This window comes from Gadus macrocephalus, chromosome 4 (genome assembly GCF_031168955.1).
Source record: "Gadus macrocephalus chromosome 4, ASM3116895v1".
NCBI lineage: Eukaryota > Metazoa > Chordata > Actinopteri > Gadiformes > Gadidae > Gadus > Gadus macrocephalus.
This window is the reverse complement of record NC_082385.1, coordinates 20,284,216-20,298,285: the sequence shown is the minus strand read 5'-3', so window position 1 is coordinate 20,298,285 and position 14,070 is coordinate 20,284,216.

Sequence of the window (14,070 nt, the reverse complement as noted above, 5' to 3'; positions counted from 1 at the left end):
AACTCGACTGAACGAACGTGCAAACTCCTCGTGGCGAACTGAATGACGTGAACTGAATCACGGAAATGAATCACTAAATCCAACCCCATTAAACACACACACACACACACACACACACACACACACACACACACACACACACACACACACACACACACACACACACACACTCAGGCTCATGTATGTAGCAACACACATTTATCCATGGTGATGGATGGACCCACTGTTGTTTTGTGTTTTAACATTGTTTACGTGCCAAACAAAAACAACACCTACAAACACACACACTCACACACACACACACACACACACACACACACACACACACACACACACACACACACACACAAACACACACACATATCTACATCATTTAAATCTGGTGGTAAATTATCCATTGGATGAACACACAGGCTGCACCAGCGGTGTTGGTCGCTCAGCATGTCTTCTGGGCTGCTACCCCAGCAGAACCCTGTAACAAAAAGCAGAAGCAACGCCCCGAAAGTGTTCCCGGGCCGAGAGGCGTTTCAGAGGCAGAGATTGGCGTACAACTGGCGCAGCGACGTACATGTTCACATGCAGCATCAGAAAGTTTCACCCCACTGCTGCCGCGGGTCCACCTGCGATAACTCTGTTCAACTGCTCTTTAGATCCAAATGGACAAATAATGGATAAAGTTTTGTATAAAGTATGATGTTTTTTGTTTCCTTTCACCATTTGGCGGTTGCATGCAGCGCTCAACTATTGTTCTTCATAAGTTTTATTCTAAATTTCTTTCTTTCCTCTTTATTATTCTCTACAAACTTTGGGATCTATCTCCTTCCTCAATTTTTCACTTAGAGACTCCATTCAATTTTTAAAATGTCCAGAATAGCTTGGGATCGCGCGCTTCTTTTCAGAATTTTTACTTTTAAAATACTATTTTAACATGGGAGTCAATCTGGTACTTCAACTGTTTAAGACGTATCTAAATCAATTTGTTTTATCTTTGTTCAAACCATTTAACAAATCTATACACATATATCTTCAATAATATCCAAACGGAATTTCAATATCAATTAAGCTTTATTCAGAATCACAGTTTTAGTTTATAATATTTACTAATATTGGATGACGTGCAGGCAGTGTGGCCAGATTGGGCTTTTTTATCCCGCTCTATTAGGCTTTAATCACGCTCCGGCTCGCTATTCTCTTAAAGGGGTAGTTCGGAATTTTGGACATAGGGCCTGATTCCCAAGTGAGCATTGGTATTCTATATCACTGGAGACAGTTTTCATTCAGCACATTTCATTCAGTCCTTCTAGTTGCAGAGTTCGCTCGTGCTAGGCTAGCGCACGGCAACGGGCAATGCTAGCCTGCTATTAAAAACAGTCTTACCCACTCCACAGTACACCCGAGGTAAATCAATTATAACGCCAGACTATATATTTAAATGTCTGTGTTGATAGAATAATATTAGAAATAAAACTAACCTTGCATCGCATGAATCATTGAGGGACTACTTTCTCAGCAGAAGCGGAATTTTACTATGCGCTGGTTAGGTTTATAACCGAATCACGACAGAAGAACGTAAACAGTGAAGCGTGGGACAGAAGCGCAATTGAACGACTAGGCAACATGATGGTTCAGTGTGCTTTTAGAAATTGTAGAAATAAACGGTACAGATGGGCACCACAAAGTTTCCACCAATTTCCAGTGCGAGATCCAGAAAGGACTCAACTGTGGCTTGTTGCTGCTGGCTTGGACATCAAAACACCGGCTCGTACATGTACGGTTCGTTGGATACAACAAATTCCTCATAATCGTCTTCAAAAGCAGATGCATCGCTAACTCCTCCAAACGTGGGCATATCTTGTTAATTGAATACGCTTATAGAATTCCTTCGTTCACTGTACTCTGCGTTTGTAGCAATGACAGCGGCAGGTAACCTAGGTATCAGTCCGCCGCTGCCGTAGCCTACGTACAGGAATATAAACACTGCTGCTGCAACCCTTTCTCATCAAAATTACGTTCCCAGAGAACTATTCGGCATTCTCAATTACGTTTGTCTAAAAAACGTATTTTGTCCGTGATTACGTTTTATTGAACATATTGTAATGACCTCGCAGGTGACATAACGATGTCGAGTCATTAGTAATTGAAGGAACTTTTAATGGACCAAAACCAGGTCACTGAAACCCGTAACCAACGGCAGAAATCCCACCCAAAACAAACCCCGGTTACCCCGGCAACCCCCAACACGGTCTCACTCACGTGCAGGCCCCCACCCTCGTGTTCTTCCAAGGCCCTCCCCCAGCTGACCTAATGATTCGCCCTCACACTGATTGACAAGAAGAACATTACAATACATGCACACACAGAACAACTGGCATAACGGACAACGAAATACAATGCAACACATAACACAAAAACAATTTAATTGTCCCAGGGTCGCTACAATATCGTAAACACGAATTCGTTCTCAGCCTATTTTTGCCATTTATTTACCGTGTTACTATGGCAGAATAAAGAATAAATTCATGCATTATCATTCAACTTGAACATGTGTTTTTACAGTATAGAGTGGTGGAGAGGGATGACGTATCGACAATAATGAACACACGAACAATGTTAATAGAACAACACGCAACCACATAACATCCCGAACCCATTAACCCCACTTAATCCTAACAACAAAACAAGTTAACAAAAGCCCCATTTGTCAACTGAGAACCCCAATTCCCAGAATCCCCCGCGGCTCCGGAACACGGCGTAGCTCATATTAATCTTTATTATCTGAATGGGAAATGCAATATTTTAGGACAGATACACCATTAAACGCGTTTCTAATGACATTTCTAGCGAGAAATGTACATTTTCCTTACATAATCTTCAGTCAGTGAATGTGTATGATCTTTATTAATCTTTATTATCTGAATGGGAAATGCAATATTTTAGGACCGATTCACCGTTAAACGTGTTTCTAATAACATTTCTAGCGAGAAATATACTTTTTACTTGCATAATCTTCAGTCAGTGATTGTGTCTGATCTTTAGTTTTATAGTTATTAGGATTTGATCGGCTCGCTCGCATGTTTCAACGACGTCAGGTTGCTTTCGCTAAACTAGCAGCTCACGTGCTTCCTGCGTTTGTGTTATTAAACTGTTACTTCATGTAACTTTTAATGATATCATCTTGTTAGAAACACGTATATCTGCCCAGTCGCCAAAAGCATACCTACGTTGACAGTGTACGTTTCGTGAACACTGGATTACGTCGCATTTCAACATAAAATAGTGTGTTATACACACACACACGCACGCACACGCACAGACACACAAGCACATACAAGCACACACACGCACGCACAGACACACAGACACAGACACACACACACACACACACACACGCACACGGTGAATTTCGCTGCTAAAACAACAACAAAAAAATATTCCCTCAAATAGTATTACTTTCAAAACGTTGGCCAAAATGGCCAATAATATCATTTTTTATTTGGGATGCTTCTAGGACATTTTGGGTGGATTTTGAACGGTATGTGGGGGGCACGTTTTTTGCAGGACCTGGCAACCCTGCGCTGTTGCCCGAGATCTGGATCCACCCCGGCGTGGTGCCGTCTCCTTTTGACCTTTTGACCCCAGACTTCTGGGGGAATAGCTGAATCAATTCATTAGTCAATCAGAAGCATGTAAATATCTTCACGGTGGCGTAAGAGGACGAACAAGGTGTCCTTCAACATCTACGCTTCCAGGCGATTGCAACGGTGCCACACATGAGCATATTCGAACATGTTTAATGGTAGTAATTAGCTGTCGAAATTGGAGGCCTTAATCAATACTGAGCAGCTATTGATTTGCTTCCCGATAAAGATTAGTCACAAATGACATGTTATTTAGCATCTACACGTTGAGCTGAGTCCAATGACACCAAGAACGACACTCTAGCTAATGGTAACATGTATTTTACATGGTACACCTAGGTCTAGGACATGATCTCGGTGTAGCAAGAGGCCGAGCTTGATCTCATTGGACTCAGCTTAACGTGTAGATGCTAATTAACATGTAATTTGTCAAAAATCTCCATCGGGAAGCAAATCTATAGCTGGTCATTATTGATAAAGGCCTCCAAAATCGACAGCTAATTACTACCCCGAAACATATTCAAATATGATCATGTGTGGCACTGTTGCAATCGTCTCGAAACGTAGATGTCAAAGGACACCTTGTTTGCTCTGTTGCACCACCGGGAAGATATTTTCATACTTCTAATGGATTGATTCATATTTGAAGGTTCTCGGAGTGAGACTTTAAGTGGCTGCAGCAGAAGTGTTGAGACGAAAGATGATATCAAGAGATTTATAGAATATTCCCATTCACATTATGATTCTTCGTCGTAACATCCGACCAAACATCCTTTACATTCACAGAGCGAAGATTATGAAAGTCCAGGCTCAGCAAGTGCTCCATCTCGTTGCACCTGCACCCAGCAGCTCGCTTGCAAGATTTTGGCCTGAAGTTCTTCCCAGACCTACACCCATAGCCATCCAACATGCATATCTGAGAATCAGGCCTCTCTTTAATAATGACAAAAAGTTATGAGAGAAACACACATTAACTTTTTGTTATCTCATAAGCGGCGTGGTGCCGGCTCCTTTTGACCTTTTGACCCCCGACTTCAAAAACGTGGCCACAGGCCAGCTGTGTCTACACACCTTTAGCCACAAATGTACACCTCCATCCCACAAAAAATGGGGACTAGAAACGAACCTCTGTCTTACGTACATTTACTGTACTGTTGGAGGTCACGCCCCTTTGCCGACCTTTTCGAGATAGCTAGGGATGCTAAAATGTTTACACACATTTCCCGGGGCCCCGTGTACGACATATCCGAGATTTGGAGTTCTAGCCCTTAGAGAAAAAAAGTTTTCCCAAATGGAGTGTCATTTGGACAAAGCCCCTCAGAAGTGTAGCCTGCAAGACCTAATGGTTCAGAATGTGGTGGAAAAACAGTTTTTGAGATAGGAAGGTCCTACCGCCCTGAAATTTTAATACCTTATTCTAGGGCCTAACTGGGACCTCCGCACCGAAACTTGGCCCGGTCAGACCCCGAGGGCAGGAAGGGGGGGCCTGCCCTCGGGGTCTGACCGGGCCAAGTTTCGGGCAGGAAGGGCCCCCCCTTCCTGCCCTCGGGGTCCGACCGGGCCAAGTTTCGGAGCCGAGGTCCAAGTTAGGCCCTAGAATAAGGCATTACAATTTCAGGGCGGTAGGACCTTCCTATCTCAAAAACTGTTTTTCCACCACATTCTGAACCATTAGGTCTTGCAGGCTACACTTCTGAGGGGCTTTGTCCAAATGACACTCCATTTGGGAAAACTTTTTTTCTCTAAGGGCTAGAACTCCAAATCTCGGATATGTCGTACACGGGGCCCCGGGAAATGTGTGTAAACATTTTAGCATCCCTAGCTATCTCGAAAAGGCTGGAAAAGGGGCGTGACCTCCAACAGTACAGTCAATGTACATAAGACAGAGGTTAGTTTCTAGGCCCCATTTTTTGCGGGATGGAGGTGTACATTTGTGGCTTAATGTGTGTAGACAGCGCTGACCTGTGGCCACCTCTTTGAAGTCTGGGGTCAAAAGGTCAAAAGGAGCCGGCACCACGCCGCTTATGAGATAACAAAAAGTGAATCTGTATTTCTCTCATTACATTTTGTCATTATTGAAGAGAGGCCTGATTCTCAGATATGCATATTGGACTGTTAGGGTATAGGTCTGGGAAGAACTTCAGGCCAAAATCTTGCAAGCGAGCCGCTGGGTGCAGGTGCAACGAGATGGAGCACTTGCTGAGCCTGGACTTTCATAATCTTCGCTCTGTGAATGTAAAGGATGTTTGGTCGGATGTTACGACGAAGAATCATAATGTGAATGGGAATATTCTATAAATCTCTTGATATCATCTTTCGTCTCAACACTTCTGCTGCAGCCACTTAAAGTCTCACTCCGAGAACCTTCAAATATGAATCAATCCATTAGAAGTATGAAAATATCTTCCCGGTGGTGCAACAGAGCAAACAAGGTGTCCTTTGACATCTACGTTTCGAGACGATTGCAACAGTGCCACACATGATCATATTTGAATATGTTTCGGGGTAGTAATTAGCTGTCGATTTTGGAGGCCTTTATCAATAATGACCAGCTATAGATTTGCTTCCCGATGGAGATTTTTGACAAATTACATGTTAATTAGCATCTACACGTTAAGCTGAGTCCAATGAGATCAAGCTCGGCCTCTTGCTACACCGAGATCATGTCCTAGACCTAGGTGTACCATGTAAAATACATGTTACCATTAGCTAGAGTGTCGTTCTTGGTGTCATTGGACTCAGCTCAACGTGTAGATGCTAAATAACATGTCATTTGTGACTAATCTTTATCGGGAAGCAAATCAATAGCTGCTCAGTATTGATTAAGGCCTCCAATTTCGACAGCTAATTACTACCATTAAACATGTTCGAATATGCTCATGTGTGGCACCGTTGCAATCGCCTGGAAGCGTAGATGTTGAAGGACACCTTGTTCGTCCTCTTACGCCACCGTGAAGATATTTACATGCTTCTGATTGACTAATGAATTGATTCAGCTATTCCCCCAGAAGTCTGGGGTCAAAAGGTCAAAAGGAGACGGCACCACGCCGGGGTGGATCCAGATCTCGGGCAACAGCGCAGGGTTGCCAGGTCCTGCAAAAAACGTGCCCCCCACATACCGTTCAAAATCCACCCAAAATGTCCTAGAAGCATCCCAAATAAAAAATGATATTATTGGCCATTTTGGCCAACGTTTTGAAAGTAATACTATTTGAGGGAATATTTTTTTGTTGTTGTTTTAGCAGCGAAATGCACCGTGTGCGTGTGTGCGTGTGTGTGTGTGTGTGTGTGTGTGTGTGTGTGTGTGTGTCTGTGTCTGTGTGTCTGTGCGTGCGTGTGTGTGCTTGTATGTGCTTGTGTGTCTGTGCGTGTGCGTGCGTGTGTGTGTGTGTATAACACGCTATTTTATGTTGAAATGCGACGTAATCCAGTGTTCACGAAACGTACACTGTCAACGTAGGTATGCTTTTGGCGACTGGGCAGATATACGTGTTTCTAACAAGATGATATCATTAAAAGTTACATAAAGTAACAGTTTAATAACACAAACGCAGGAAGCACGTGAGCTGCTAGTTTAGCGAAAGCAACCTGACGTCGTTGAAACATGCGAGCGAGCCGATCAAATCCTAATAACTATAAAACTAAAGATCAGACACAATCACTGACTGAAGATTATGCAAGTAAAAAGTATATTTCTCGCTAGAAATGTTATTAGAAACACGTTTAACGGTGAATCGGTCCTAAAATATTGCATTTCCCATTCAGATAATAAAGATTAATAAAGATCATACACATTCACTGACTGAAGATTATGTAAGGAAAATGTACATTTCTCGCTAGAAATGTCATTAGAAACGCGTTTAATGGTGTATCTGTCCTAAAATATTGCATTTCCCATTCAGATAATAAAGATTAATATGAGCTACGCCGTGTTCCGGAGCCGCGGGGGATTCTGGGAATTGGGGTTCTCAGTTGACAAATGGGGCTTTTGTTAACTTGTTTTGTTGTTAGGATTAAGTGGGGTTAATGGGTTCGGGATGTTATGTGGTTGCGTGTTGTTCTATTAACATTGTTCGTGTGTTCATTATTGTCGATACGTCATCCCTCTCCACCACTCTATACTGTAAAAACACATGTTCAAGTTGAATGATAATGCATGAATTTATTCTTTATTCTGCCATAGTAACACGGTAAATAAATGGCAAAAATAGGCTGAGAACGAATTCGTATTTACGATATTGTAGCGACCCTGGGACAATTAAATTGTTTTTGTGTTATGTGTTGCATTGTATTTCGTTGTCCGTTATGCCAGTTGTTCTGTGTGTGCATGTATTGTAATGTTCTTCTTGTCAATCAGTGTGAGGGCGAATCATTAGGTCAGCTGGGGGAGGGCCTTGGAAGAACACGAGGGTGGGGGCCTGCACGTGAGTGAGACCGTGTTGGGGGTTGCCGGGGTAACCGGGGTTTGTTTTGGGTGGGATTTCTGCCGTTGGTTACGGGTTTCAGTGACCTGGTTTTGGTCCATTAAAAGTTCCTTCAATTACTAATGACTCGACATCGTTATGTCACCTGCGAGGTCATTACAATATGTTCAATAAAACGTAATCACGGACAAAATACGTTTTTTAGACAAACGTAATTGAGAATGCCGAATAGTTCTCTGGGAACGTAATTTTGATGAGAAAGGGTTGCCCGCACATGTAGAGGGCCTCGTTCGCTCGTTTTGGATAAATTCCAATGGGTCGTAATCTGTGGCGGAACAAACCAACGTGGTCGTATTTTCCGAGAGGACAGGCTGATACTGGACATTGATTGGTTTGTAGGTGGGCGTGAGTCTGACGTCACCGTTCACCGGTATAGCCTTCATGAATGAATGAAGAAACGTGTGAACATAATTTCCTGCAGCTCAGTTCAGGCAGCCGCCCAGACAACGCACACTTCCCGCTTTGACCACAGCTATAGCCCTAGATAAAGAAATCAACAAAGCAACCCCCGCTCCTACAGTTACCCCGTCAGCAGCTAATTTCTCCTCTTGTGACATGTTGATATAACGTTGGACTATTAACATTACAATCAAACGTACGCTTCCCCGAGAGGTAGACCTATGCCTATATGCTGACAATAATGTGTTATCGAAATTTAACGTAGCCTATTAAGGATACGTTTCAATTAAATGTAGCCTGTAATCCAAGAGGTAGCTTAAATAAATAACAACAAAAATGTTGAGAAGGAACCTATTTGCAATATGTTCAATAAGACGTAATCAGGGACAAAATAACGTTACAAACGTTTCCCGAAAGGGAAATATGCCTTAATGACAATAATGTGCTATACGTTGACATTTAACATATTTGGAATGCGTTTCAACCAAACATAATCCTAGAGGTAAATGAATGGCAAAAAATAGGTTGACAACGAACGTATTTGCGATATGTTCAATAACACGTATCCACAGCCAAGATACGTTTTTCAGACAAAATACGTTGAATTAAACGTTCCCTGAAAGGGAGATATGCCTTAATGACAATAATGTGCTATACGTTGACATTTAACCTATCTGGGATACGTTTCAACCAAACATAATCCTAGAGGTTAATAAATGGCAAAAAATAGGCTGAGGACGAACGTATTTGCAATACGTTCAATAAAACGTAATCGCGGACAAAATACGTTTTATGACAAACGTAATTGAGAATGCCGAATAGTTCTCTGGGAACGTAATTTTGACGAGACAGGGTTGGCTGCTGAGACCCCGCAATTCCCTCAAAATGCAATGCAATGCAAGGTTGGTTTTATTTCTAACATTATTCTATAAACAGACATTTAGATTTATAGTCTGTCGTTATAATTGATTTACCTCGGGTGTACTGTGGAGTGGGTAAGACTGTTTTTAATAGCAGGCTAGCATTGCCCGTTGACGTGCGCTAGCCTAGCACGAGCGAACTCTGCAACTAGAAGGACTGTATGAAATGTGTTGAAAACTGTCTCCAGTGATATAGAATACCAATGCTCACTTGGGAATCAGGCCCTATGTCCAAAATTCCGAACTACCCCTTTAAAGACACACACACACACACACACACACACACACACACACACACACACACACACACACACACACACACACACACACACACACACACACACACACACACACACACACACACACACACACACACACACACACACACACACCAAGAGTGCAGGGCAATACATTTGACCTTTCAGATTCTTCAGTTCAATTCATTTTAGATTTCTGCATTTTTAGCAATGCTTTGCGCTTTTCATTCACTGTCACATTATTCTTTAAATGATGTGCATGTTTACATTTATTACTCTATTTAGACTTTTGAACTTTTGTTCAAATCCCTTCACTTGATTTAAGCCATTTAACGTTTCTTTATGCCTTAATCTATGTGGCTTTATTAAAAAATATTTTCAACCTCAGTTTGCACTACAGCACTCACCGCATTTTCTGCAGGAAATCCATTTTCTAGTTCCATGAAGTTATTCGTGACACTAAGAAAAATGTGTCATCTCGGCAGCAGGTTACCACAAAACCGCTCGCTAAAATCCAAAGACAATGAATCAACCTAACCTATTGCAATATTATTGGAATAATGATAACAATAATGCATTTCAGTTTTGTGGAAATTCAACCATTTAATCATTCCCATACTTGCATTGCCATGACAATCTTAAGAAATAATGTATTACAACTTCATTTGTAGAAACCAGTGCGCCAGCGCCACTATATCCATAAAAAAATGATATTTTCCCCCAGTTCTCCGGCCATCTTTGTCACATGTATTTCATGTGTCGGGTTCCAATGTAAATTGTTCATATCTTCTCCGGCTTTTACGACCACCGTACTGATTGCCAAACGTTGGCAGGAGGGTGAATTGTGGGGGAGGACCGTAGGGGAACCTCAGGGATGGTAGGGGAGGACTGTAGGGAGATCTCAGGAATGTTAGGGGAGGACCGTAGGGGAACTTCAGGGATGGTAGGCTTATGTTGAGGACCTTAGGGGAACCTCAGGGATGGAAGGTTTAGGTTGAGGACCGTAGGGGAACACAGGGATGGTAGGGGAGGACCGTAGGGGAACCTTGTAGGTTTGATCTTCATGTTCCTGTTTCACCTCATGAAACACTGGGTTTGGAGTCCTACCTTTTTACTGGTACATATATGTTAATATATGGATAATTTATACGATTACTTTATCCATGAAAATATATTTACATTCAGAAATTATAAAACTATGTAAAAAAATTGTGTTTTTTTTAATGGACCTCATCCTCTATGTTGTTTGACAGCAATGTGGAACACTTCAGGGTTTCCCCCTACGTCTACAATGTCAATAATTGGTTGAATGATGTTTGATCAAACATCCCATCATTGGAACCGCAGTTTCTGATTGGACGGATTATTAAATCACTAAGGGCTCTGATTGAATGATTCATTAGAGATCAGAATTCTGCACAGCACATAAAGTAAACCAACTAGACTCTGAATATAAGCATTTAATGGAAGTCAACAAAATCAAAAACACACAATTAATTATTAGGCCTATAGTGTGTTCTCCCTTAAATTGTACCGCTCAAACACACATACATACAAAAGTTAAACTCACATTGCACATTGTTTATTTTAAGTTAGCATTTCATGTAAGCGTCCGTACAGTTCAACACGGTTATAAACAACCTTACCCAGGAACATTTTGTACATTTTGAGATGTCGAATGTCGTTACGCATTCTGTTGCTTGGCAGGATAAATACTGAAGAAAAGAAGTGAAGGATCCCACCCAGATCGCCCCTTTGACTACTGTTCTACCGTGAGACTCCCTCCGCAAAATAAGCACACACACGCAAACCAGAGAGAACTGCCTGTCCACAGTATACAGCGTAGCAAACAAGTTATAGCTAGTGATTATATATTAACATTCAAGTCAAGAGGCGGTTAGCGGTGGCAGCAATGGTTTCGTGCTCTAGCTTCTCAAACAACTCCACAACTGCACATTCCGGGTCTCGGCTGGGTAAGAATGCGTGTAGTCCAGGCCAACGAAAAAATGAGGCGAATTAGCATAACTGCCATGTTTGATCGGGATCAGGAGCAAGAGGTCCTCGAGTGGCTCCGGGTCCCCTTCCCCACCCCACGTTCTCCATCTTGTTTGTGGAGGAAGTCATGAACTCGTGGGGGAGAGTGAATGGGCGAGGCGGCCCAGGGTTTTAAGTTGATATTTCTGAGTAATTTGCAGCAGACTGTTTTCTGGAATCAGTGAAAGGGCTTGGCAGTAATTCCCCCTCAACGCTCATCTTCAGACTCTGAAGTTACCACCAGGCCTAAAGAGCAACAGACGGGGGCCAGATGGTTTAAAGGGATGCGCTCTCTCTCTCTCTCTCTCTCTCTCCTCTCTCTCTCTCTCTCTCTCTCTCTCTCTCTCTCTCTCTCTCTCTCTCTCTCTCTCTCTCTCTCTCTCTCTTTCTCTCAGTCTTTCCTGCTCGCCTTTCTTTTGGCGGTTGCATGTTTTGCGCTAAGCAACCAGCAGGCAGATGAAGAAACCGAGTCACACTCGCTCTATCTCTTCTTCTGCCACTCAGTTCCCCTCACAATAACTCAATCCGGCTTATAAAGACTTTTTCTATATTTTTCTTTTTCATGGCAACATACAGAATTTGTTTAGCTGACAAAAGACGGTGAAGCTAGCTAGCTATTCACTATTGGGTGACAATTAGCATTTCAACCTGTGGGCTGAAAAGTAGCAGCCGTCAGCATCACCACCCATGCTAAAGAAGGTCACACTCACAGTATTGTTAAGACCCTTTAGAAAAAATAAAGATAAAGGCGAGAGATTATTGCTTGTTGCTATGTTTGTTTAAATAACTACCTGTAAAAAAGCCATGCATTGAATTCCCCAATTTAAATTTAAAAGTCTAATTCAACTATACTACAAATCCTACTTTATTTCACAATAAAAAAGTCCCAGTCTATTATCCACACTTATGCTGGAACCAGTTTTTTTCCCAGGTTAACAAAGTAGACATACATTCACCCTCTAAATGTCAGATGGGAATGATAAGGGAAGTGGCATTGTGGAAAGCAGTAATACCCAGAGCCCTCAGAGTCATCTGCTAGTGATCTCTGTCTCCTAGCTAGCTTTAAGGGATGCTCATAAATAGCTCTCATCAGCTCATCAGCTGCCCGCCATCTCCCAGCCTGCAAGACTGTGATTGATGCAGTGTGGGGATGTCCCGATAAAGGGCCAAAGCGGATAGCGGGAATGTGTGTGTGTGGGTGTGGGTGTGGGTGTTTGTGTGTATGTTTATGTGGATCGTATTTGTGTGCCAAATTAGCTATGTGCGTTTTTTATTTTGTTGGTAGCCATACAAAAGTGAGCACCATATATTTGCTTTTTAAAATGTCTTCTTGTTAACCCTATAATTTAAATGCATACATTATGTATGACATTAGATTAAACATTACGCTTGTCAATGGCAGGCATTTGAAAAGCAAAACCCCCCTGGCCAAGGCCCCTGAAGTAGCTAGCTATGATACTGCTACACGGCTACTATGCTCACACCATAACAGTAATAATATATAATACGTTAATCATAGGGACGCTTTTCTTCTTAATGCCTTACAATATCACGCAGGCTTACATTCACACGGCTCATAGCTCCATGGTAGCACTTGGCTATTAGATAGATAGATAGATAGATAGATAGATAGATAGATAGATAGATAGATAGATAGATAGATAGATAGATAGATAGATAGATAGATAGATAGATAGATAGATAGATAGATAGATAGATAGATAGATAAATACTTTAATAATCCCAGAGGGAAATTATTTTTGTCACGAACTCCAGATATACATACACAAATACATAAATAAATCAATATTAAGAATAAAATATAATATAAAATATAACATATATATATCCATATCCATATACATTTATATACATATACATACACACACACATATACATATATATACATATACATATACATACAACATAAATACACATACATACACAAAAGATAAAAGATACAACCTAAGAAAAACAAAATATACAAATAACAAATTTAAGGACAATATAAATATATATACAACACCATATATACATACATATATATATATATATACATATACACACATACATACATACATATATACATATATACATACATACACATACATACACAAAAGACAGCACTGTACAAAAAGAATTGTACAATTGTGCAATTGTGCAAAAGGTGCAAGAATTATAGTCCTTGTTTGAGGTCAGAGATTACAGAGAGGGACGGTGTCTGACATTCTAAGGGAGGCGTTGTAAAGTTTAATGGCCACAGGCAGCAAGTCTTAGCAAGTCTTATTAGCATCATGCGAGCACTCCTCAGTTGATAATCAATATATGCAAGGGTTAA